This window comes from Ailuropoda melanoleuca, chromosome 1 (assembly GCF_002007445.2).
Source record: "Ailuropoda melanoleuca isolate Jingjing chromosome 1, ASM200744v2, whole genome shotgun sequence".
Taxonomy (NCBI): Eukaryota; Metazoa; Chordata; class Mammalia; order Carnivora; family Ursidae; genus Ailuropoda; species Ailuropoda melanoleuca.
In genome coordinates, this window is record NC_048218.1 from 165,652,586 (window position 1) to 165,674,944 (window position 22,359).

The following is a 22,359-nucleotide window of genomic DNA, read 5'->3' on the forward strand; positions in this document are numbered from 1 at the left end:
TGTTCTTCTTTCATTAAAAACCTAATCAACTTAACATAAAACCTTGGCCTTCATGTTTCGCAGTTAGAACTACCGCAGGCAAATTCAGGAATGGTAAATCGGCAATGCTAAGATTTGACTTGTGCGCAACAATCCCACTTTTGCCACAAAGCCTTCCGTTATTCTGGAAGTATTCTATGGCTTCTGTTCCTTTATCACTCAAGGCCCTACTCATGGAAAGAAAACACTAAAACCTGAGTTTAATTCAGATAGACAATGAAAGAGAAAATGGTAGAACCGTTCAAAGCAATAGATTCAGGTATTTAAGTCTGGGGCTTTAACCTCAGGTTTCATGAGCTCAAATCTCAGTGCCAGGGGGAGAGGAAATGAGGAGTTACTGTTCAGTGGGTACAGGGTTTCTGTTTGGGATGATGAAAGCATTCTGGAAATACATAGTGGTAATCATTACACAACAGTACGGATGTACTTTGTGCCTCTATATTGTTACTTAAACCTGACTAAAAAGTTAAATTTCACGTTGTCTATATTTACCACAATGAAAAAATGAAGATAAGAATTCCGGCTCCACCTCTTACTTGCCTCACCTCTTACAGTTCCACCTCTTACCAGGCAAATTACTGTATCTCTACCTAATTACTTTCCTTCAGGTATAGAATGTAAGAGGATGATAATAATGATAGTTGCTTCACAGGGTTATCCTAATTGAATGAAATGTGTGGGACGGACTTACACTAATTCAAAATAATCAAGGTTATTGTTGTTCCGATGATTTATGAGTGTGAATTCTATGGTTAAAATCTCTTAACATTTGTTGTGTAGTCCTCCTTTTGTAGAATTCTCTGTAGAAACCATCAATTTCAGTTTTGCTTATAAGATAGACTTTCATCTTTTTGATATGTCATGTAAGACTTTTAACTATTAAGACATGCACCCTATTGACAAGGGTGTGGGGACAGGAGGCAATTTTGCTCATTGCAGTTTGGACAGCCAATTGATGGGCTATCAAGCAGAATGTAATAACATTTAAGACATGCATAGCCCATAATACCTATTCCCCTCAAGCTATTTCAAAAAATAGAAACAGAAGGAAATCCCAAACTCATTCTATGAGGCTAATATTACCTTGATCCCCAAACCAGGCAAAGACCCCCTCAAAAAGGAGTACAGACCGATTTCTCTAATGAATATGGATGCCAAAATCCTCAACAAGATCCTTGCTAATAGAATCCAACAGTACATTAAAAGGATTATCCATCATGACCAAGTGGGATTCATACCTGGGATGCAAGCATGGTTCAACACTCGCAAATCAATCAATGTGATACATCATATCAACAAGAAAAGACTCAAGAACCATATGATCCTCTCAATTGATGCAGAAAAAGCATTTGACAAAATACAGCATCCTTTCCTGATTAAAACCCTTCAGAGTGTAGGAATAGAGGGTACATTTCTCAATCTCATAAAAGCCATCTATGAAAAGCCTACTGCAAGCATTATTCTCAATGGGGAAAAGCTGGAAGCCTTTCCCTTAAGATCAGGAACACGACAAGGATGCCCACTCTCGCCACTATTATTCAACATAGTACTAGAAGTCCTTGCAACAGCAATCAGAAGACAAAAAGGGATCAAAGGTATCCAAATCGGCAAAGAAGAAGTCAAACTGTCTCTCTTTGCAGATGACATGATACTCTATATGGAAAACCCAAAGGAATCCACTCCCAAACTATTAGAAGTTATAGAACAATTCAGTAAGGTGGCAGGATACAAAATCAATGCCCAGAAATCAGTTGCATTTCTATACACGAATAACGAGACTGAAGAAAGAGAAATTAGGGAATCCATCCCATTTACAATAACACCAAAAACCATGCGTTACCTTGGAATTAACTTAACCAGAGACGTAAAGGACCTATATGCTAGAAACTATAGATCACTTTTGAAAGATATTGAGGAAGACATAAAAAGATGGAAAAATATTCCATGCTCATGGATTGGAAGAATTAACATAGTTAAAATGTCCATACTACCCAGAGCAATCTACACTTTCAATGCTATCCCGATCAAAATACCGAGGACATTTTTCAAAGAACTGGAACAAATAGTCCTTAAATTTGTATGGAACCAGAAAAGGCCCCGAATCTCCAAGGAACTGTTGAAAAGGAAAAACAAAGCTGGGGGCATCACAATGCCGGATTTCGAGCTGTACTACAAAGCTGTGATCACAAAGACAGCATGGTACTGGCACAAAAACAGACACATCGACCAATGGAACAGAATAGAGAACCCAGAAATGGACCCTCGGCTCTTTGGGCAACTAATCTTTGATAAAGCAGGAAAAAACATCCGGTGGAAAAAAGACAGTCTCTTCAATAAATGGTGCTGGGAAAATTGGACAGCTACATGCAAAAGAATGAAACTTGACCACTCTCTCACACCATACACAAAAATAAACTCCAAATGGATGAAAGACCTCAATGTGAGACAGGAATCCATCAAAATTCTAGAGGAGAACATAGGCAACAACTTCTATGACATCGGCCAGAGCAACCTTTTTCACGACACATCTCCAAAGGCAAGAGAAATAAAAGATAAAATGAACTTATGGGACTTTATCAGGATAAAGAGCTTCTGCACAGCCAAGGAAACAGTCAAAAAAACTAAGAGACAGCCCACGGAATGGGAGAATATATTTGCAAAGGACACCACAGATAAAGGACTGGTATCCAAGATCTACAAAGAACTTCTCAAACTCAATACACGAGAAACAAATAAACAAATCATAAAATGGGCAGAAGATATGAACAGACACTTTTCCAATGAAGACATACAAATGGCTAACAGACACATGAAAAAATGTTCAAAATCATTAGCCATCAGGGAAATTCAAATCAAAACCACACTGAGATACCACCTTACGCCAGTTAGAATGGCAAAGATAGACAAGGCAAGAAACAACAATTGTTGGAGAGGATGTGGAGAAAGGGGATCCCTCCTACATTGTTGGTGGGAATGCAAGTTGGTACAGCCACTCTGGAAAACAGTGTGGAGGTCCCTTAAAAAGTTAAAAATTGAACTACCCTATGACCCAGCCATTGCACTACTGGGTGTTTACCCCAAAGATACAGACGTAGTAAAGAGAAGGGCCATATGCACCCCAATGTTCATAGCTGCATTGTCCACAATAGCCAAATCATGGAAGGAGCCGAGATGCCCTTCAACAGATGACTGGATTAAGAAGCTGTGGTCCATATATACAATGGAATATTACTCAGCTATCAGAAAGAACGAATTCTCAACATTTGCTGCAACATGGACGGCACTGGAGGAGATAATGCTAAGTGAAATAAGTCAAGCAGAGAAAGACAATTATCATATGATTTCTCTCATCTATGGAACATAAGAACTAGGAGGATCGGTAGGGGAAGAAAGGGATAAAAAAAAAAAAAAAAAAGACATGCATAGCCCGTGACCCTGCAATACCATTTCTGTGAAAAGTAGTCACATTTGTATGTACAAGTACGTGGACAGGTGTCCATTGTAGTACTGATTATAATAGCAACAAATTGGAAACTACATGAATATCCAGTCTAGTGAATTGATTAAACCCAAACAATGGAATCTTATATAACCATAAAAATGGATGATGCCAAATTACAGTATCCCACAGACAGATGTCCACGATAAATTGTGCAGTGGGAAAAGGCAGTCTGGGAACAGAATATATAGCTTGATCACATGCATGCATTTTATGTTTATATGTATAATATAATTTCTGGAAGGATATTCATCAAATTAATATAATCCCTTCTCTGGATGGGATTATAAGGAGAAATTTATTTTCTATGTCAAACACTTCTGTGTTACTTGAGGTTTTTACAAGAGTGTATTTTCTAATCTGCAGAAATGATGAAAATGTTTTCATTAAAAAAATGAAATAGAGGGGTGCCTGGGTGGCTTAGTCAGTTAAGCGTCTGACTCTTGATGTCGGCTTAGGTCATGATCTCAGGGTTGTGAGATAGAGTTCCACGTTGGGCTCCACGCTCAGTGCACGGAGTCTGCTTGAGATTCTCCCTCTCCCTCTGCTGCTCCCCCCCACTCTCACACGTGCTCTCTCACTCCCTCTCTCTCTAAATAAATACATAGATAGATAAAATCTTTAAAAAAATGAAAGAGAGACCATCAGGGCTCTCTCTGGCTATGGAGAGGAACAGCAAGCTCTTGTATTTCTCAAGGTGTTATTCCTAATTTAAAGCTTTTATTTTTATGTAGCATCTTCCAGATCTAAGTCCATAAAAGGAAAATGGATGAGCAACTATTGCAATGAAAGAAATAAATAGGATTCCAGCAACCTTAAGTGTCTTTGCATCTGTCTTCTGGCAAATTCAGTTAGTGTTTTGAGTATTCCTCTAGCCTCCATACCAGCAACCGCTGCCTTGTCTGCCTTCACCGATTTGTCTTGTCAGTGGGGCTAAGGTCAAAACTATGTTCATAATACTCTCATGATCAGTGCAATGGGAAGCTGCTGGCTCTCTAGACCACAGTCCTCCAAACATGAGCAGGGTCATGATATACCTGGATTACCTATCCTAACCAAGATCTTGCTATGCTGGGTCCTCTGCCCATCATCAACTACATCTACTGCTCCCCTCCACGAACACAGGACTCAGTCTATGAAGGGGTACAACTCCCAACAAAATGATCGCTGAGAGGCACAGCAGTTTCCAGCCTTTGCTTGTATAGGTACACACACACACACACACACACACACACACACACACACACACATCGATGGGTTGCTCAACAGAACGGTAAAATATCATGGAGAAGGGTTGTAAGGAGAGATGGAGTGTCTTGAAATAAAGGGTGCTGCAGCAGGATGTGATGGACAGTGGGATTCTGGAGTCAGAACTAGGTTTGAAATCCAGCTGCCTTATTTATTAGCTGTGTGACCTTGGTCAGATTACTCAGCCTCTCTGAGCCTCAGTAGTCCCATCAATAAAATAGGAGTAATAACCTTTTCCACCCAGAGTTGTCAGGATTAAATGAGATAAAATATATAATGGGCTTGAACTGGTGGTGGTACACACAAATAATGGGGTTCTTTCCTTCTTCTCAGACTTTGGCATAACATTAAGTAGCCACGGCAGTCCTGAAAATAGATGGTTTTTTCTAAACAGCACAATGTCCCAGTGTACTCTTTGTACTGCATTCTCTTTAAGTGTCAAGTAAGGGCACTGTTGTGAAAGCTATAGGCAGAATATTTTAAAATCAGGGTGGGGGAGGAGAACGGGGAGATAGGGAAGCTTTTATATTTTCTGACTTCTTCACTGGAAAATTTTCATGATTCAAATGAGGCTGAGAGTAACTGTCCAGGTTTTAAATATTCTGTATCATGTAAGAATGAGTAGGAATCACTGATCAATTAGGTTTAAAAGCTACTGAAATTCTCAAGAATCATTTAAATAAGGTACTTATGAATGCCCCGAAAGAGACGAGAATAACCTTCCACGTCAGCAGTACATGAGTTAAACATGTGGTTAACGATGATATAAAAAGAGGTGGTATGTGAAATATCAGTTCATGTGAGGTGACACTCAATACTAATTTATGTGATATCAATAATGTTTTAGTCTAAATGAACCTTCCCTATATATAAAAGACTCCTAATTATTGTAAAACCGTTACTTTCCACTTACCATTGATCTTAAGGAAATGACTAAAATTTTTGGAGTATGCTGACACAGCACTATTATTCTGGGTCATTTTTCAGAGCAGGTGTCAATCTCTTTCACTTAATCTCAAGATGGAAAAAAAAGTAGTTTTTCATTTAATCAAGTCTCTCAAAAAAGAGAAAGGAACGCATTAAGATAAGCGTTAACTTTTATAGGGATGTTAACACTCTAATATTCCTTGGGATAGGTGAAGCTTTTTGATTTTCAGCCAGGTTCAAAAGAAAACATTAAGTTTTATAAGGTGGGGAATACAATAATTCCCTATAGGAATAGGTCAAGCCATCAGGAACCGATAACCTTCCAGATGAGGTTCCCGAAGCTTGAGTCAAGTGACCAGGCTGTCCCTTGTTAAGCAACATTTCAGAGTTGATATGCACCCTCACCTCCAATGCAAAAGCGTGGCATTTTCAAGCTATACCTGTTGGGATTTTAAGGAATTATTCTAGGAAATCTAAACCACAAAAGAGTTAATATAATTACACAACTGTTGGTATAACATGAGTGTATAGGTCAAGACTAGAAGGGAAATTGTGATCACTTCAACTAGAACATCAGCTTGTGTAAAATTGCTCTATTGCCCGCAGCTCAGGGCAGATTTGTTAATGTAACTGTACCTTCTCCTTCAAATACAAGCGGCTTATACTAAGGCCCTTAATTTGAGGACTAATTAGATTGCTTCCTCCATTCTCATCCATAGAACTTCAGTATCATAGTTTCCATGCAATTTTATGTAACACTTACTGAACATATTCTAAATGCTTAACAGTGCTAAGCACTTGACATAGATTATTTTATTAAATTCTCCCCCAAACCTTATAAGGCATAATAGCATCTAACTTTGTTTTCAGTAATTAGTGTGTACCAGGCATTGTTTTAAGCACTTTATATATATTAACTCATTCAATACTTGTAATATCCTGGCAGGTGTATTAGCTCCATTTTACAGATGAAGAATCTGAACTTCAGAGAGGTTAAGAGACTGGCCATGGTCACAACACTAGTAATGACAAAGCTGAGGCTGTTAGACCTCGTGCTCTGCTTGCCTGTACTCTCAGCATGGTGAGCACGGACCTGGGGGCATGATGGATATCATTAATTATTTGTCTGTAGTTAGAGCCAGCTACATAATTCTTGGACCCCGTGCTAACGAAAAACGCAAGGCCCCTTGTTCAAAGACGGGGAAAAAGTTATTAAAGATATTAAATAGATGGGCGCCTGGGTGGCTTAGTCAGTTAAGCGTCTGACTGTTGATTTTAGCTCAGGTCATGATTTCGGGGTCCTGAGATAGAGCCCTGTGTTGGGCTCTGCACTGAGTGTGGAGTCTGCTTGCGATTCTCTCTCTTCCTGCACCCCTCTCCCTGCGCTCTCTCTCTCTCTCTCTCAAAAAAAAAGCCCCCAAAACATTAAATAGAAAAGGTTTCCTCTCTTTCAGAGCTAATCTCTCTATTTGTCTTGGTGGTATTTTTAATTTGCTATTTAATGTGTCATTCTAAGTAACACAAAATTTAAATATTAAATTATTAGCATTCATTCTACCATTAATCTTTATATTGTACGATGTCAGTTATAAATGTAAATATAAGTTAACTTGTATGTGGAATCACAGAACTCACACAATTTGTATTTCACGTCTCCTATGTGTGCATGTATTTTGTTCTTACCAGAGCAGTGGAAACACTGCACAAAATGAACTCAGCTGTCTTTATTACAATTCTTCATGTGCACACATTCTGCCAAAACTCTGCCTTCTGTTTACTCATGAGTAAGGAAAGACTGAAAGGAAAAGGAAGTGAGGGCTGCCCCATCTTTCCCTTTTCTTTTATATCATCATTTTCAGTGTATGTGATTGGTTGGCCAGCACAGCTATGTAACATGAGTAAGACAGGTTCCTTATTCTTTTGTTTCTTCGAATGCCATGGCCTTGCCTTTCTGTGTTCCAAGAAAGTTCTGGTTTGAAAGGAAAGTATGGCCTCTCAGGGCTGTCAGTGCCCACTTCTCCCTAGGCCACTCAACCGTAGATAAAACAGGCTTACTTCACACTCACTTTGGGTCTCATTGAACACCCATGCAGCATCAGTAGTGCTGTATGCAAATGAGGTGGGAGGGAACAGTGGGCACACTGCCGAATCTCTGCTTCTGCACATGCGCCGTGTCCCATCAGGCTTCAGCAGGTTCTGGTACTGTACCAGTGTTCTGGGTCCCTCTCCCAGCTTGGCCACACCCCAGATGTGCAATCCTGGGCAAGTTACTCACTGCTCTAAAACTATCCTCTCTGTGGTATATATATATATACACACACACACACAATGGAATATTACTCAGCCATCAAGAAATGAAATCTTGCCATTTGCAATGATGTGGATAGAGCTAGAGTAAATTATGCTAAGTGAAATAAGTCAGTCAGAGAAAGACAAATACCATATGATATCACTGATATGTGGAATTTAAGAAAGAAAACAGATGAACATATGGGAAGGGGGGAGAAAAGGAGAGAGGGAAACAAACCATAAGAGACTCTTAACGATAGAGAACAAAACTGAGGGTTGATGGAGGGAGGTGGGTGGGGGATGGGCTAGATGGGTGATGGGTATTAAGGAGGGCACTTGTTGTGATGAGCACTGGGTATTGTGTGTAAGTGACAAATCACTGAATTTTACTCCAGAAACCAATATTGCACTGTATGTTAACTAAAATTTAAATTAGAAAAATAAATAAAACTACCTTGTCGTCACAAAATGAGAATGGTTCCAACCACCTCATAGGGTTATTGTGAGGAATAACTGAAAGAATACACCTAAAGGTCTTAGCCCAAGGCATGGCACATAGTAAATGCTTGGTAAGTGTTAGCTAGCCATGTTGTGCTTGTGTTATAGTTCCATTTGTTTGAAAATCTTCACTCATTCAAATAAGATAATGAAGGCATGCCTGGGTGGCTCGGTCCATTAAGCTCTTGATCTCAGCTCAGGTCTTGATCTCAGGGTTGTGAGTTCAAGCCCCACATTGGGCTCCATGCTGGGTGTGGAGCCTACTTTAAAAAAGAAAAGATAATGAAGAAACCTGGTGAAGGTTCATCTTAGAAGAGATAGAAACTTCCCAGTGGAGCACAGCTAGGGGTTTCACCACAAACCCAGCATCTTTTCCACGACCACTGTTAACTCAGTTAAAAAAAAAAACAAAAAACCATGAATGAAAATATAAATGGGAATGGTCCCTCCGAGTGGGTGTCTGTAGGAGGGACGAGGTGAAGCCTTCTCTAGGAGTATGTGTGTCTTCATGGGAAGCAGCTACAGGATTGATCTCAAGTAAATGAAGCTGGAGTCATAGACCTATTTTTTAACCTTGCAGGCAGCAGACTCTTCTGTTCCCTCCTCAGCTTTCTCCTGTGTCACTGCCTGTCTATGAATTCAGTAAACTAGAATCACTCAAAGTGGGGTCCCAAGGTGCTTGTATCAGAATCACAAATGCAGAATCCTGAGCCTAGTGCCAGAGCTTTGAACTGAAACCCCTGGGGAAATCTCACCCAAAAAACAAGTTGTCCAAGTGCTTCTTATGCTACTAAGTTTGATAACTTTGGGAGCCTAGAAACTCAGAAGAAGGAGACCTTTTTCTTCTTTTAATCCCTAGCACTGCGAGGACCTGCCACCCTTTATTAAATGTTGGAGAAGTGACTGAAATCATAGCACAAAGCTAAAAGATTTTTTTCTTGTCTGAGGACCGTTGAGATGGTTCTTTTCAGGCCTGATATTCAGGAGGTAAGCAGTGGTAAGGCTGTAAATTTATTAAAATACTAAAATTCCTCTATAAGGGTTAGTAAATAACTACTGCTCTGGGTTCTATGCTACCCCACTGGCCCAGCTGCCTAGGCTTCTCCCTTGGACTGTCCTCTGATCCACCAACTAAAGGATTAACCCTTTGTCTAGCATGGGGTCTCATCTATTCTCACTGGCCAGAATGGATGCCAGTCAGCGCCTTATAGGTCCAACCAACGTGATGCCTTACCAGTAGGCTTGTGCCTGTGCCCCTACCCTGGGGAGGGAGGTGGGACTGGGAAGGAAGACCTTGGGTGGGTGGTACCCCAGCCAGTTTACCTTGACTCTCTTATCGGGATGCCCTTCCTCGCATATCCACGAGGCCATAATGGATGGAGTCCTATTGGGGGAAATGACATTCCTGGAGGTGCTGCTAGCACCCCAGCAGGCAAATGCCCCAGGTTATGGCCACCACCAGCTGAAGCGCCTACCCCTAGAGAGGCTCTTCCATGGCTGTTTCTGGGAACTGCAGCCTCCATGGGACTTCAACTCTGAGGGATCCCAGAAGAGACTGGGTGAGCACGAGCCATGCAAGAATTTTGAGCCATGCAAGAATTTTAGTCTACATACCTGAGGGTTCTGTGGGCACGATTTGACAGAGGAGAGCCTGTTTGGTACAGATGGTGCATGGCCTGTTTAGTGTGGGGGCTGGGAGAAGTATGGGGAACAGGTTCTCTTTCCATTTATTTGGTCAAGTTTGCTAAAATCACTGAATGCCCTACTATCATGGCATTAGCCACATTGCTTTCATTAATAACAGTGAGGGCAAGTACTTACATAGCATTTGTCCTGTGCCAAGCACAATTCTTAATTCATTTGAGTTACTGTGATTATCACCATATTACATAGATGAAGAAACTGAGACCCAGAGGTTAGTTAAAACTCAAGTAGAAAAGCCATGATTTGAACTCTGGCAGTCTGACATTAGAGTCCAAACTCATAAACACCACTTCTCTTCTTCATTTTACACTCAGAAAGTTTTTATGTGTCACTTAGTTGGTAACAGAGATTTGTGTATATACACACACAGACACACACATATACACACCCTATAATACAATGGATGGAAACATTTTGAATGAAATTGCTGTTAGTTCAGCAGGTGCTGAGAGACAAGTCTGCACCATGAACAATATTGCTGATATTTAGAGAAATTCTCTACCTACTGAGACTCCATATAACCTAATGATTATCAAGATAATGGGGAAGTCATTGGGAAAGTTCCCTGTGTATTTCTATGTCAGTCATGGCTCAGACAGGGGAATTGTTTACTAGTGGCAGCATGTCAAACAAAAGTTCAGCAATCATTTTTAAAGATCAACAAATTATTTGGATAGTATTAAAAATTGATAAGCTACTTGCATTAAAACTCATATATATATATATGTTTCTGTTTAGAGAATACTGGGAATTAAATGTTTTAAATTTATATGTTGATTAACTACTTAGCGGGTTTTAAAGATTTTATCACTTCATCTTTGCTTATTCAATTCTTATTTTATTCCTTCGGTCCACACTCACCTGGAAAGAAGATTAGCTCTTTGAGCTCTGGTATATTAAGCTGCATCCCTTTTCTGTCTCAAGTTCGCTCCCTGTTTGGCTCACACTCATTTGCTAGAGAAGGAGGTAGACTACGGGCTTTAGGTGGCAAAGGCTCTCCTCATTATCGAGTGGGAATGCAGGCAAGAAGACCATTCCTCAGTAGGCTACTGCTTCCTTCTCTAAACCCAGCTAATTGAGCTGTCATATTTAAAGTTTTATTGGTTAAGATTTCAAGTTAGGACTGGAGCCCTTCTTTTGCAGTTCCTTCAGAGCTACATGTAGAAAAGAACAAACGGAAAACTCAACGATGGGCTCTGAATAAGGCTGTAAGAAACAAAGACTTGCCAGTCCCTCTGGTCTCACGGAACACTGAAGGGCAGGGAGTTGTTTAAACACTTAAAAGCAGAAAGGAAATACAAAATTCTAATATTTAGTAGGTCAAAACCAGCTCAGAAGCAGTATGTGATGGTCCAGGCAAAGCATTACAATTCTTAGCCAGCCTAGTCATGATTCTCTGGCAAACTGCACAGTCATGGTTATGATGCATTGGGATAAGAGGTGCTATATAAATGTTAGATATTACATAAATGGCAGGAATGATTATTGTTTGTTAATGGGGGCTAAACTGTTACTAAGCAAAACTCTGACTCCCAGCCAACAGGGTAGTAGCAGAGATTCTAACCAACAAATAACCCATGAGTTCTAGAAAGGAGCCCAGTTGGGATCTGGGGTTTGAAAACGGGTTGGGTTGGTCCCAGTGCCACCACTTGCCCAAGTGACTTCAGGCCAGCTCCCTAACCTCCTGGGGTCTGCCTTAGCTCACCTGTAAAATGGGGATAGTAACAACACCTGCCCTACTTCTCCTTCGTGTGCTCCATGGTTGTGAGAATTAAGGGCATTCACATGGGTGCGAGTGCTTTGTGAACGGTGAGACGCTGCAAGGAGGACAGTGGTCATCTAGGATCGGCTGGAATTTAGGCTATGCCTTCCCTTTGAGTCCTGTTCACAAGGAGAAATCCGAACGGAAATTAAACTGGGGACGGGGTGGTGACTGGCCGATGCTGAAAGCGCCAGGCTTCTTCGCTCACGGAGCTGTGAGCTGTTAGATACTGCAGACCAAGCGCCCGGATCCTGCATTTTGGCTCTGGCTCTGCCACTTGCCAGCCTGTGAGCTTGGGCGAGTTACAGAGGAGGCTCTGGAAGTGATCGCCAAGGGCCCTTCCGGCTCTGACGCGGAGTCTAAATCAGGCTCATCACTTGGCTCTAGCTGTAATTCACCTTTTGCCTCTTGGAGAAACTTCCCTCCAGCTTCTCAGACTCATGAAGCAGGGCTCTTGGAAAAGGTGGGGGCTGTGTATTCCATGTAAGGGTGCACAGTCAAGAAGTTATTCCCATGGAGGTGAGGTGGGGTAGGAGATGGTGAAAAGGGGTGCCGAATGAATGTTCTGGGAAGCTAGGATTCAGGGAACACTCTAATGAGGTCACGACTGTCGCAGGCGAAAAGGAGCTGGACATCTGCTGGTGGGGGAAGGGGGGAGCGTCTTGCATTTCTGTTTGCAGAAAGTCTCATCCCTCACCCTTTACCACCCACTTAGCCCCCTACCCCCTGTCACCATCCCCACACCTTTCAAACACTACCAGGCCTTGCTCGGGGGAGAGCCCGTGTTCGTGCCTCCTCCGTGGTCCTGTCTGAAACCGTGAGGATTGTTTCCAAGCTGACTCACACCACTAATGTCAGGGAGCCGTGTCACACGGCGCTGGGCTCTGCAAGCTGTTGCTTGCGCGGTCGCCGCCTCGGCCGCCGCTCCCCGCTCCCCGGCGGGTGCATCAGGGTCCGCTCTTGGGGCGGGGGGCGGGGCGGGGACGGGGTGCGGTCCGCCCCCTCGGCGCGGCGGCCCCGCCCCTTCTTCGCTCCCTCCCCCGCGGACCGCAATGATTTAGAAGTTCAGGAATCCCACGTGACGTCACCGGGGGGGTGATGTAATGCACTCTAAATAGAATGTATTGTAATCTTTGCTCAGTCCAACGTGGTCCCTTCACCCGGGCTCCGCTCTTGCCTTCTCCACACTTGTTTGGTAAGTTCCTAAAAATACGGCTCGGCCACTTCTGGGGCTTTTGCATTTAGCTACTTTTGTTGCACTTGCCGCGGGAGCCATCTCGGGAGCGTACTTGGTTTGCAGGGGTTGGTTCTCGGCAGCAGCCGCGAGATTACTTGGTCCAGTGGGCAGGTCACAGGGCAAGGAGTAGGGAAGATGCGATGCATTTCTTTGGAGGGTGATCTGTGTTTGTAAACACTTTGGCGGACCAGAGGAAAGTCCGGCCCCAAATGCTGGTGGACTGTGGAATTCTGCTGTGTCCTGAGGCCACTCCAGAGACCCCACGCCGTGTCCGTTCCGGAGCGCGTCTCGGTGGCCGCCGCGCCGTGCGACTGGAGGGATGCTAAAGTGGAGCGAGCGCCGTGTCCTCCCCGGCGTGGTGCGTGTGTGGGAGCGCGCGTGTGTTTCCCTGATACGGGGAACAGTTATGAATCGGGGGTGTGTGTTTGCCTCCAGAGACCTGGCAAGGTGCGGAACCCTCCAGAAGTGCGGTCAAGCGGCGGCAGCGGCGGTGGCAGCGGAGACGGCGAGCCAGGAACCTCCCCCCGCGTCCCCAACTTCCCGGTGATGCGGCGGAACCCCCGGAGAAAGTTTGCAAACTTCCAGCGGGCGCGGCGAGGACGCCGGGTCACCTAGGGGGCGGGCGGGCGGGTGCGCGGGGGGGCTCGCTCCCTCCCGGTGCCGAGCCTGCTGCTGCCACCTCTCCCGCAAGGCTGCTCGCCGCAGCTGGTGGGCACGCGCGCCCGGGGAGGGGACGTGGCCCTTGAAGGGCACTTGGCTTTCGCTCCAGGCGAAGAAAGCTCGAGAGTGTCGCGGCTCTGTTCGCTTTCACTACTGCAGCCGTCTCCTGCCTCCGTCCCGTTCTCGCTGGCATCATTACCTCTTCCCCGCCGCTGCCGCAAATGACAGCTCCCGCTTTTGCCGCGGCAGCGCGGTGGCAGTCCCCAGGACCCGGTGGCGGAGCCTTCCTCTCCGGCAGATTCTCCACGCAACCGCTTAAACTTTTAACGAAGTTCTTAGAGGGGCAAGACGCGCGAAGGAACCAAGGACACGTTTTCTCCCGGCAACTGCATCCCGCTTCTTCTTTGCCATAGAATTATTTCCGGGGGGAGAGGGTATCCGGTAGATAAAGCCTCAGACCTTGTCCACCCCCTCCCCAAATGTGCCTGAACGAGTGCCACCCCCACTTGATGCTTGTTCCAGGCCAGGAACTGGAGTGGGTCGCTTGTATATTGCGTTGTCAGAGTTCTCAGAGTGGTGTTTGATTTTTATTTTTCCCTCCCTCTCTGACATGTGTCAAGGAATAAAGGCTGGATACAGGTCCATTACGTCATTCTGCAGGCCAGTAAGTGTTTGATTAACAGCTTCAGATACTCAAGAGTTCGGGGTTTAGAAATGCTGACAAAGCAACTCCGCTCTCCATCCCACCCCCAACATACTCGTACAAACGCCCGTTCCCTGGGCATCTTTATTGCCCTCTCCTTCCCGTACCCTTCCTTCTTTACCCCCTCTCCCGCCCACACCGTTATCACTCTGGCCCCGCCTCCGCCTTTTATTGCTTTCCCTGGGGCTATCACCGTCCCTGGAGTGTGCCTAAGAGCTTCTGGTGTCTGAGGGGGGCACGGTACCTGATCAAGGCACACACAATCTGCCCTTTTCTATTATTTAAGAAAGGCACCAGCGAGTCCTCTTCTCCAGGGCGAAAATGCTCTGCCCTGATAGAAAAAGCATCTCAGGAAATGTCTAGAGTCCTTGTGATAATCTGTGTCCCTGTGGTGACTTAGGAAAGCAGCACACCCAGTGCAAACAAGGTACTTAATTTTACACAGCGCCTTCCTCCAACCCTTTAGCGGAAGAGGGAAGACCCAAGAAGTGAGGATGCCGATTAAATCAAATTTAGCTGAAAGAATCAAGATTCAACGTTTCATTTACAAAGTGAGGGAATGTGAATGGTTGAACCCAAAGCACCTTACAATAAATTGGTGTATGTATTTCTCTCTCTTAACCTTAAGTTTCTATATTTAAAGAGGAGGTTGAGTACTTAAGTCATAGAATTGAGTCAGAATCTGCCTATCTGGCAGTTTCAGTAAAAACACTGTGTGACATGTTCAAGGGATAAAAGTAAAAACTCTTAGTGGGGGAGGGTGTGTGCGTGCAGCAGAAATCAAATAAAAAATCTACTGACAGAGTGTCGGATTGAGTGGGGCAGAGGATTTGGGTGCTCTCTGATTTGAAGTTGGCGGAGGCTAAATTAAGGAACATTTATATTCTGAGTATGTGGGCATTTCGTGAAGAACACATGTTTTGTTATAATCAGATCTACTTTCTTCCAAGTGAAACAGCCCTGCTGTAGAGCAGGCATTTGTGAAACTTCTTTCTGGGGTCTAATTGACATCCTTCCCCAAGTTTGTGGCAGTATTTATTATTTATTCACATCTAGAGATGAAATAGCATAACCCCTGCAGAATGCATGTGCATCTCAAATGTTAAACTTCTTGTTTGTGATGCATAGACCTAAAGGAAAAAATGGCCCGGGTCACCAGCACTGGAGAGTGTGATTAATGATCAGTGATTTAGTGATCAGTGATTAGTGGTTTTATTCAAACTGTTACCTCTGACCAGAAGCACACATCAGAGGATTAACAGGCTCTTTAGATAAATGCTCATTAGTGGAAGGGGAAAAGCAAAGATAATAGGCATGCACCCAGGGACAACTTTCGAAGAAAATCATTCCCCGTCTTCAGAATAATAAGCTCTATTAACAGAAAGCCCTTTTAATTTAAAACTTGCTTTTATCTTGTAAATCAAAGTTAGATGTAAAAGTTTGTAGTGCCATTATAACCTAAATTTTCCCATATCCACTCGATGTGGATTATCTCAGTAGCGATATTTTTTTTTATTTAAATAAACAATTGGACCTTCAGAGCAGCTGAACCCTGACAAGTTCTTAACTCCCAGGGTTTGAAGGTGTCCCCCCTTCTAGAATGGCGAGTGCAACTTGCTAGCTAGATGGCGCACTGTTCTTTGGTGTTCTGAGCTGTTGTAGTGCAGGAGTCTCAAGGAGCAAGTAGCTGCGTGCGAGGTGTTCTTCCACACTTCTAACAAAGTTGATTCTGTGTAGGGTTGGAGGCTAGACAGTTCTACAAGTTTTTAGTCACATTTTCCATGTCGGTTAACTCTGGGGAGTTCAAGGCTACTGGAAAAATTAGTCTCATTACTAAAAGAAACTTAGCAAACGAGGGAGGAAAGGAGGTACCGGAGTCCAGGAGGTACCTCTGGGTTGCAGAAGTGATTGTAAAATACCAGACCTGTTCGTTCGTTCATTTGTTCTTTCTTTCTTTCTTTCTTTCTTTCTTTCTTTCTTTCTTTCTTTTTCTTTCTTTCTTTTTTAACTAAGAGCTAGTTTCACAATCTTGTGGTCTGAAATTCTAAAGCAAATACTCAAAGATTTATTTTCTTCCTAATCTTGCTGGTGAAAAAGAAGTTACTAGAAAGAAAGGAAGAAAAAAACCTGATTTGGTGACTGCAGGAAGCAACACGTTGCTGATTTTATTCTACAAATAATGGTAAGATGATGTTTCTTATGCTTATGAAGCAGAAAGGAACTTTGCAGTTGGTTAAATGAGGCCGATCTTATGTTTTCGTAGATGGAATTCAGAAATGGAATTCTTACTTCACACCGAATTTTAATGTTGCCTTTGTCAGTTTCCTGGGACTTGGTAGCATTTTGTGTGGAAGGTGTGTGTGTGTGTGTGTGTGTATGTGTGTGTGTGAATAAGACCATTATTTCCTGGGTAAAATAATGTTCATGGGCGTGTGAACTGCAGGGGGGGAGCTATGAAGCATGTTAAATAATGTGTCAGGTAAGAATTCCTTTTTCCACAGGCCTTCATGAATCACTTTAATAAGTACTTAAGTTTTAATAAGGAAGGCATTTTTAAAAGAGAAAACCAAAAATGAAAATAAAACAAAAAAGCCATTCTCCTCATCCGAGCCTCAATATGTATTCCCCTGAAGTAGGATGTTGTTGATTGAATATCAGCTATTACTTTAGTTTTAAAACTTAAAAAGAAAACAATAATAGACCTCACTGGTGCTTCCATATAAATGTCCTCATTTTCCTTTGCATCATTTTATATAGATCTGTTATTTTAAAATCCTGACTGATGCGTAATGACTTGTATTTTTCAACTTTACTGAGGGTAAACATGTTTGCTCAAATTGATAATACCTTCAGGCTGTTTTTGAATGTAAATTGTTGAATTTACATAAACTGCCTGTCAATAAGTTTCTACATGCGTAGATAGTTTATTAGAACATTCCCACAAAAACATGGACCCATCTCTGTGACACTGCAGCTTTGAGTTGAATAGGACGTTAAATGAATGGTAGTGTGCCAGAGAGACTTTTCCTGTATAGCTTTTCAATTACTGTAGGTTGAAGATTTTCATACGACTAATTGTCAGTTTCCCACACCTGCAGATTCAAAACCAATTGATCATGGACTTTCCATGGCTGTTGGTACCAATGTCAAGTTCCTGGTCTCCTGATTTCTTTCTAAAATTTGCCTTTTAGCAACGATGCATCACTTTCTATAGTATTTCCTTAGCCTTGGAGTTTGTTTCTTATTAAGCTGAAAATTGTTTTGTGAGAAGGTGGTATTTGCTATATCCTCAGGATGTGAACTTTGTGTTTGTAGTTGGTTTTCTTCTGATTGTGTTGTTAGATTAAAATTGGGGATTTGAGTAGACTTATTATGTTTGTCATCTTTTTTTTTTCCTGCTTCTTCACTTCAAAGCAGTGCTGTTAGTCACAAAATTAATGTGATCATGGCTGGTGTTTCCCATCTATACGCTCCTTTTGCTTCTTACAAATTGGATTTCTACAGCAATTTAAGATCTTTTTTTAGAGGCAGCTTTCTTGGATGAAGATGGAGCAATGATCTCAGTCAATTCATTATCTTGTCCAGTTTGACTACCAGCTGTATTATGGGAATCTACCAATGCTTTTTGTAAATTAGTGTTTAAAAATGTATATCTAGTACTGTCTCTCTGAATGCTATTTAAGAAAATTATGCAACTGAGATAAGGTAATGAACTGGGGGCAATAGCCTCAAACATTTAAGTGTGAGAAAGAAGCACTTTCAGATATGCTAAAGAGACTTAAAGAACCTTTTTGTATTGCTATTTGTAAACGAAATAAGCTATCTATTTTGTGGCATTGCTTTAAATAGAAACTCTGACACTTTAAAAATGACATCATGTTTAATGCTTTCACTAAAAAGTTATTATATTTTGTAATTAGGGAAAAAATGGGCAATTAGTGATTTTGAGGGTCCATTAGTATTCCATTGTTGGGAATCGTAAATCATGGATTTAACATAAGAGAAAAAAGAGTGAGAAGGCTTTTACAAATTTTCAGGTAGTGATAACAGTATGCCAGAAACAAGAGTAAAATTTTTGAAGTTCATATTGAGACTCTGGGACATTCAAAATAAAACTTACACAGTTTGGATAAATTTCGGAACGTGCAAGATGTGACGTTGGCATTTCTGTATTTCTTTCTGTCAAGCTTACTCTATTGCTCATTTCTGTTTTCTGAGAAATAGATCAGAATCAATTTAACACTTCAAAAACACATATTTTAGTTGTTTCCTTCTGTTTTCTCAAGGTTTGCATTTCTAATCTCTACCCTAAAATTAACAAGCATTGAAAACTACCATGTTGGCATTTGGCTTGAACTAATCTCGGAGAGGAAGAATTCCTTTTGGACCAGGGATTCTGATGGCAAGATAGAAAGGCTTGCTATAGCCTATGCAGAGCCAGAGCTGGGGAGGTCTTCTCGTTGATAGACCAACCTTGTCACTTTGCAGAGGAGAACCTAAGGCCTGGTTGTGTCCCCTGGCTCACCGAGGCCCAGAGCTAGAGAGTGCCAAACTGAGCCGAAAAGCCAGGGCCCGGCCTCCAGGTCGGGTTCTCTTTCCATGAGCCAGGCTGCCATAAATGGTCGAGAATGAAACATAACCCATGGCTTTGGATGCTTTGCTCTTTTCAAGCCTTTTGATCACTAACCTTTCAAAGACAATTTCTATCAGATCTTTTGAATGAATCCCCTGACCATAAAACTGTCGTTTCTATTCTGTGTATGCTAATATATTTGTGACGCTAATTTTTTTTCACGTTGACCTCCTTATTGGAAAGCCATTCTTCTTATTCTTCACCATTATTATTAGACACGCCCTGTAAACAGCACCCTCCAGATTTCATTTGAGACTAAAAACCAGGCAGAACTTAAAGATGTTCTAAAACACCCCTGTAGGATAAGGTAGTAATTTTTGTTACTTCCTTACTTTTCTTAATCACCTTTGAAGAAGGGATCTGAAAAATCATTTTAAGTTAAAGTCATCTTTCTTTGTGTTGAATAGAGCAACAAGTGCTATTTTCACTCTGGCAAATGTACTTTCGCCCAGAATCTGTGTCTAGTGTATTATCTTTCCAGGTCGGTGTATACGAGAGTGTTTGGAGGTATACGAGGTGTTTGTTACTACATCAGAAGTGAGTTGAGTCTAGAAGTATGCTCTTTGAGGTTTGACTGGCAAAACTTGACTAATCATAGCTGATAGAAATCACACAAGCGACATAGGGGGCTCCAGAGCACCACACATATGATTGAAGCTGACATTTAGGTTATGCTGTGTTTAGGATGGGGAACAAGAATATCTCAATAGAAATCTCGAATGCATCTACTGTATGTGTTATTTGGCTTGAGCTGTAGGTTTCCTTTCCAGCTCTTTGCGTGAACACTTTATATCAGAATTCAGGTCTCTTTTATTCTTTTATTACGCTGAGGAGCCCCTGTGTTGCATGATTCCTCAACTATAACACATTTCAGCCAATTTTATGCAATTCTCTCTCTGCCGGCTTCCCAAGGGGGAAAACCACATGCAACAAAAAACATCTTTGTTTCTGTTTGAATTAGCTGGTTATAAGAAGAAATACATTTCACCTCCATTTGCCAGATCTGGTAGGACCCTTTCACTTTATCAAAACAAGATCTTCTTCTCTAAGTCAGCTACACGATGCTGTTTGGCCTCTGAATGACCAGGTACTAATCCTTGGCCTGGAGGGTAGAAGGCATTGAGGATAAGATCTGTTTCCACCAGGGTGACTAGGCATGATGTGGCAGGCCATCATGAAGAGCCTGATCTGCTTTCCTGCAATGACAGCATTGTCTAGAAAACACTACCGTCTGGGAGGAAGGACAGTATTCTCAGTTCTCAAACTTCCAAATTCCGAGCAGGGACTGTGTTGAAGATGGGTCTCGGGCTGCAGAGGGTCTCTGAGGTTATTTACTAAACTACAACATGGTAAAACATTCACAAAGCTGGTACTTAAAAGCCTTAATGGTCTTCTTCATCCATTCTCTGCATTTTCCTTATGCTAATGTTTTTCTAGATTTATTTTTAAGCATCCATTCTGGTTACTCTGCTTTTATGAGTAACCCTACAATAACAAATCACAAGTGTGTGCATTAACGGGAGAGGGGATGTTTTTCCATAAGGGAAAATAGATTTTAATATCCAATGGTAGAAGAAATAATTAGCAAGACAAAAGAGAGAAAAGTTTGAAATCCGATTGATGGCATCCCAGGCTCTGCCGTAGCTCTGCAAAACCGTGTGGTTCATGGCCACAGGAAAAGACTAAGACTGGAAGAAGGGATCCCCAAAGTGCTGCCTTCAACTAATTATGCTTCTCTGCCTCCGTTTCTTTGTGTGTGATAAAAGAGGGTTGGTCTGGACCAGCACTGTCCAACAGTGGGAGCCATAAGTGCAGTAATTTTAAGTGTTCTAGTAGCCGCACTAAAGAGGTAAAAAGAAATGGTTAATTTTAATAACATATTTTATTTAACCCAGGGTTTCTGAAATAGTATCATTTCAACATATAATCAATATAAAAATGTTGAGGAGAAACTTTGTGATTTTTTTTTTGTTGGTCCTAAATCTTTGAAATCTGGTATGTAGTTTACAGTTACCACAGGTCTTGGTTCAGGCCAGTCACATTTCAAGTGCTCTGTAGCCACATGACTGCCAAGTGACAGTGGTGTCAGGCAGTGCCAATCTACACTCTGTTTCAATGGTTCTTAATCCTGGCAGCCCAGTAGAACCACCTGTGGAGCCTGTAAAAAGTGTGGATACCCCCCCCACCCCTAATTCCAATTTGATTGGTTTGGGGTGGGGACCTGGGCCTTTGTATTTTTAAAAAGCTCCAAAAGTGTTTCTAAAATATAGCCAGGTTTGAGAACTGCAGTTCTACCTGATCTCTATGGTATCTTCTGCTCTAACATTCTATGGTCTATTGACGGAAGGGGATTACAGGCAAGCATTCAGAGTTCAAGAGCACCGAGTGGCTGTCATAGGCATGCGGCACACTACAAAACGTATTTAAGGAAATAAAATCAATAAAAATTAAAATGCACGGATTGAATGATTTGGAAGACAACTGTTTGTGCCACAGATGAACTCTGCTTTGTATGAGTTTCAAATATTTGAAATGGTTTTAAATGGTTTGCTACCCCCCAAATCTTAACATTCACTTTGGTTTGCATGCAGCCTCTTAGAAACCCTCCATTTTGAAAAAGGTCAAGATCACCACATTTTGGTTTTCTTACTGGTTTACTTCTTTGCCCCATGTACTACTTGTCTTTAGCTCTTTTTGGAGGGAAAAATCTTACTGTGTTTAAGACAGCTGGATCCCCTTGCGTTTCTCTCTAAGCTTTTAACAAGCTTTGTGTCATTGCAGAGAACAGACTTGCCCTTTGCTCTCGTCAGGATATTAGTTATAGCTCCTTGACTTAGAGTGTTTATTCTGTTTGTCATCCTGTAAAATATTAGAAGAATCAGTATTTCTCAATGCACACCAGAATGTGCTCCTTTAATACACTTTTAACAATATGCCAGTTTGTGCATTCAATACAAGGATGCAAAGAACTAAAAATTAAAAACAATGATTTCCAAACTCCTCACCATATTCTTTCCAAGTCAACAAACAGTATTGTTTGTGGAGGGGAGGAGAGACCTCAAGGATGGTCCCTTGTGACTTCGTGCTGCTGAAAGCCTCTGCATTCCCGAATTTGTGAGTCATTCCACCCTGAACCTCTCTCCTTATCCCCTGCATAGCG

At 42.2% G+C, this 22,359-nt stretch overlaps 1 protein-coding gene across 1 annotated transcript in view; it reads left to right on the top strand.

The window, feature by feature from the left end:
- Positions 1-13,087: 13,087 nt before the first annotated feature.
- Positions 13,088-22,359, top strand: part of CREB5 (cAMP responsive element binding protein 5) — a 403,489-nt gene continuing 394,217 nt past the window's right edge. Inside the window, exon 1 of the mRNA XM_034669652.1 lies at positions 13,088-13,161. The gene's annotated coding sequence lies outside the window, so the exon portion shown is untranslated. The remainder of the gene's footprint in view (positions 13,162-22,359) is intronic.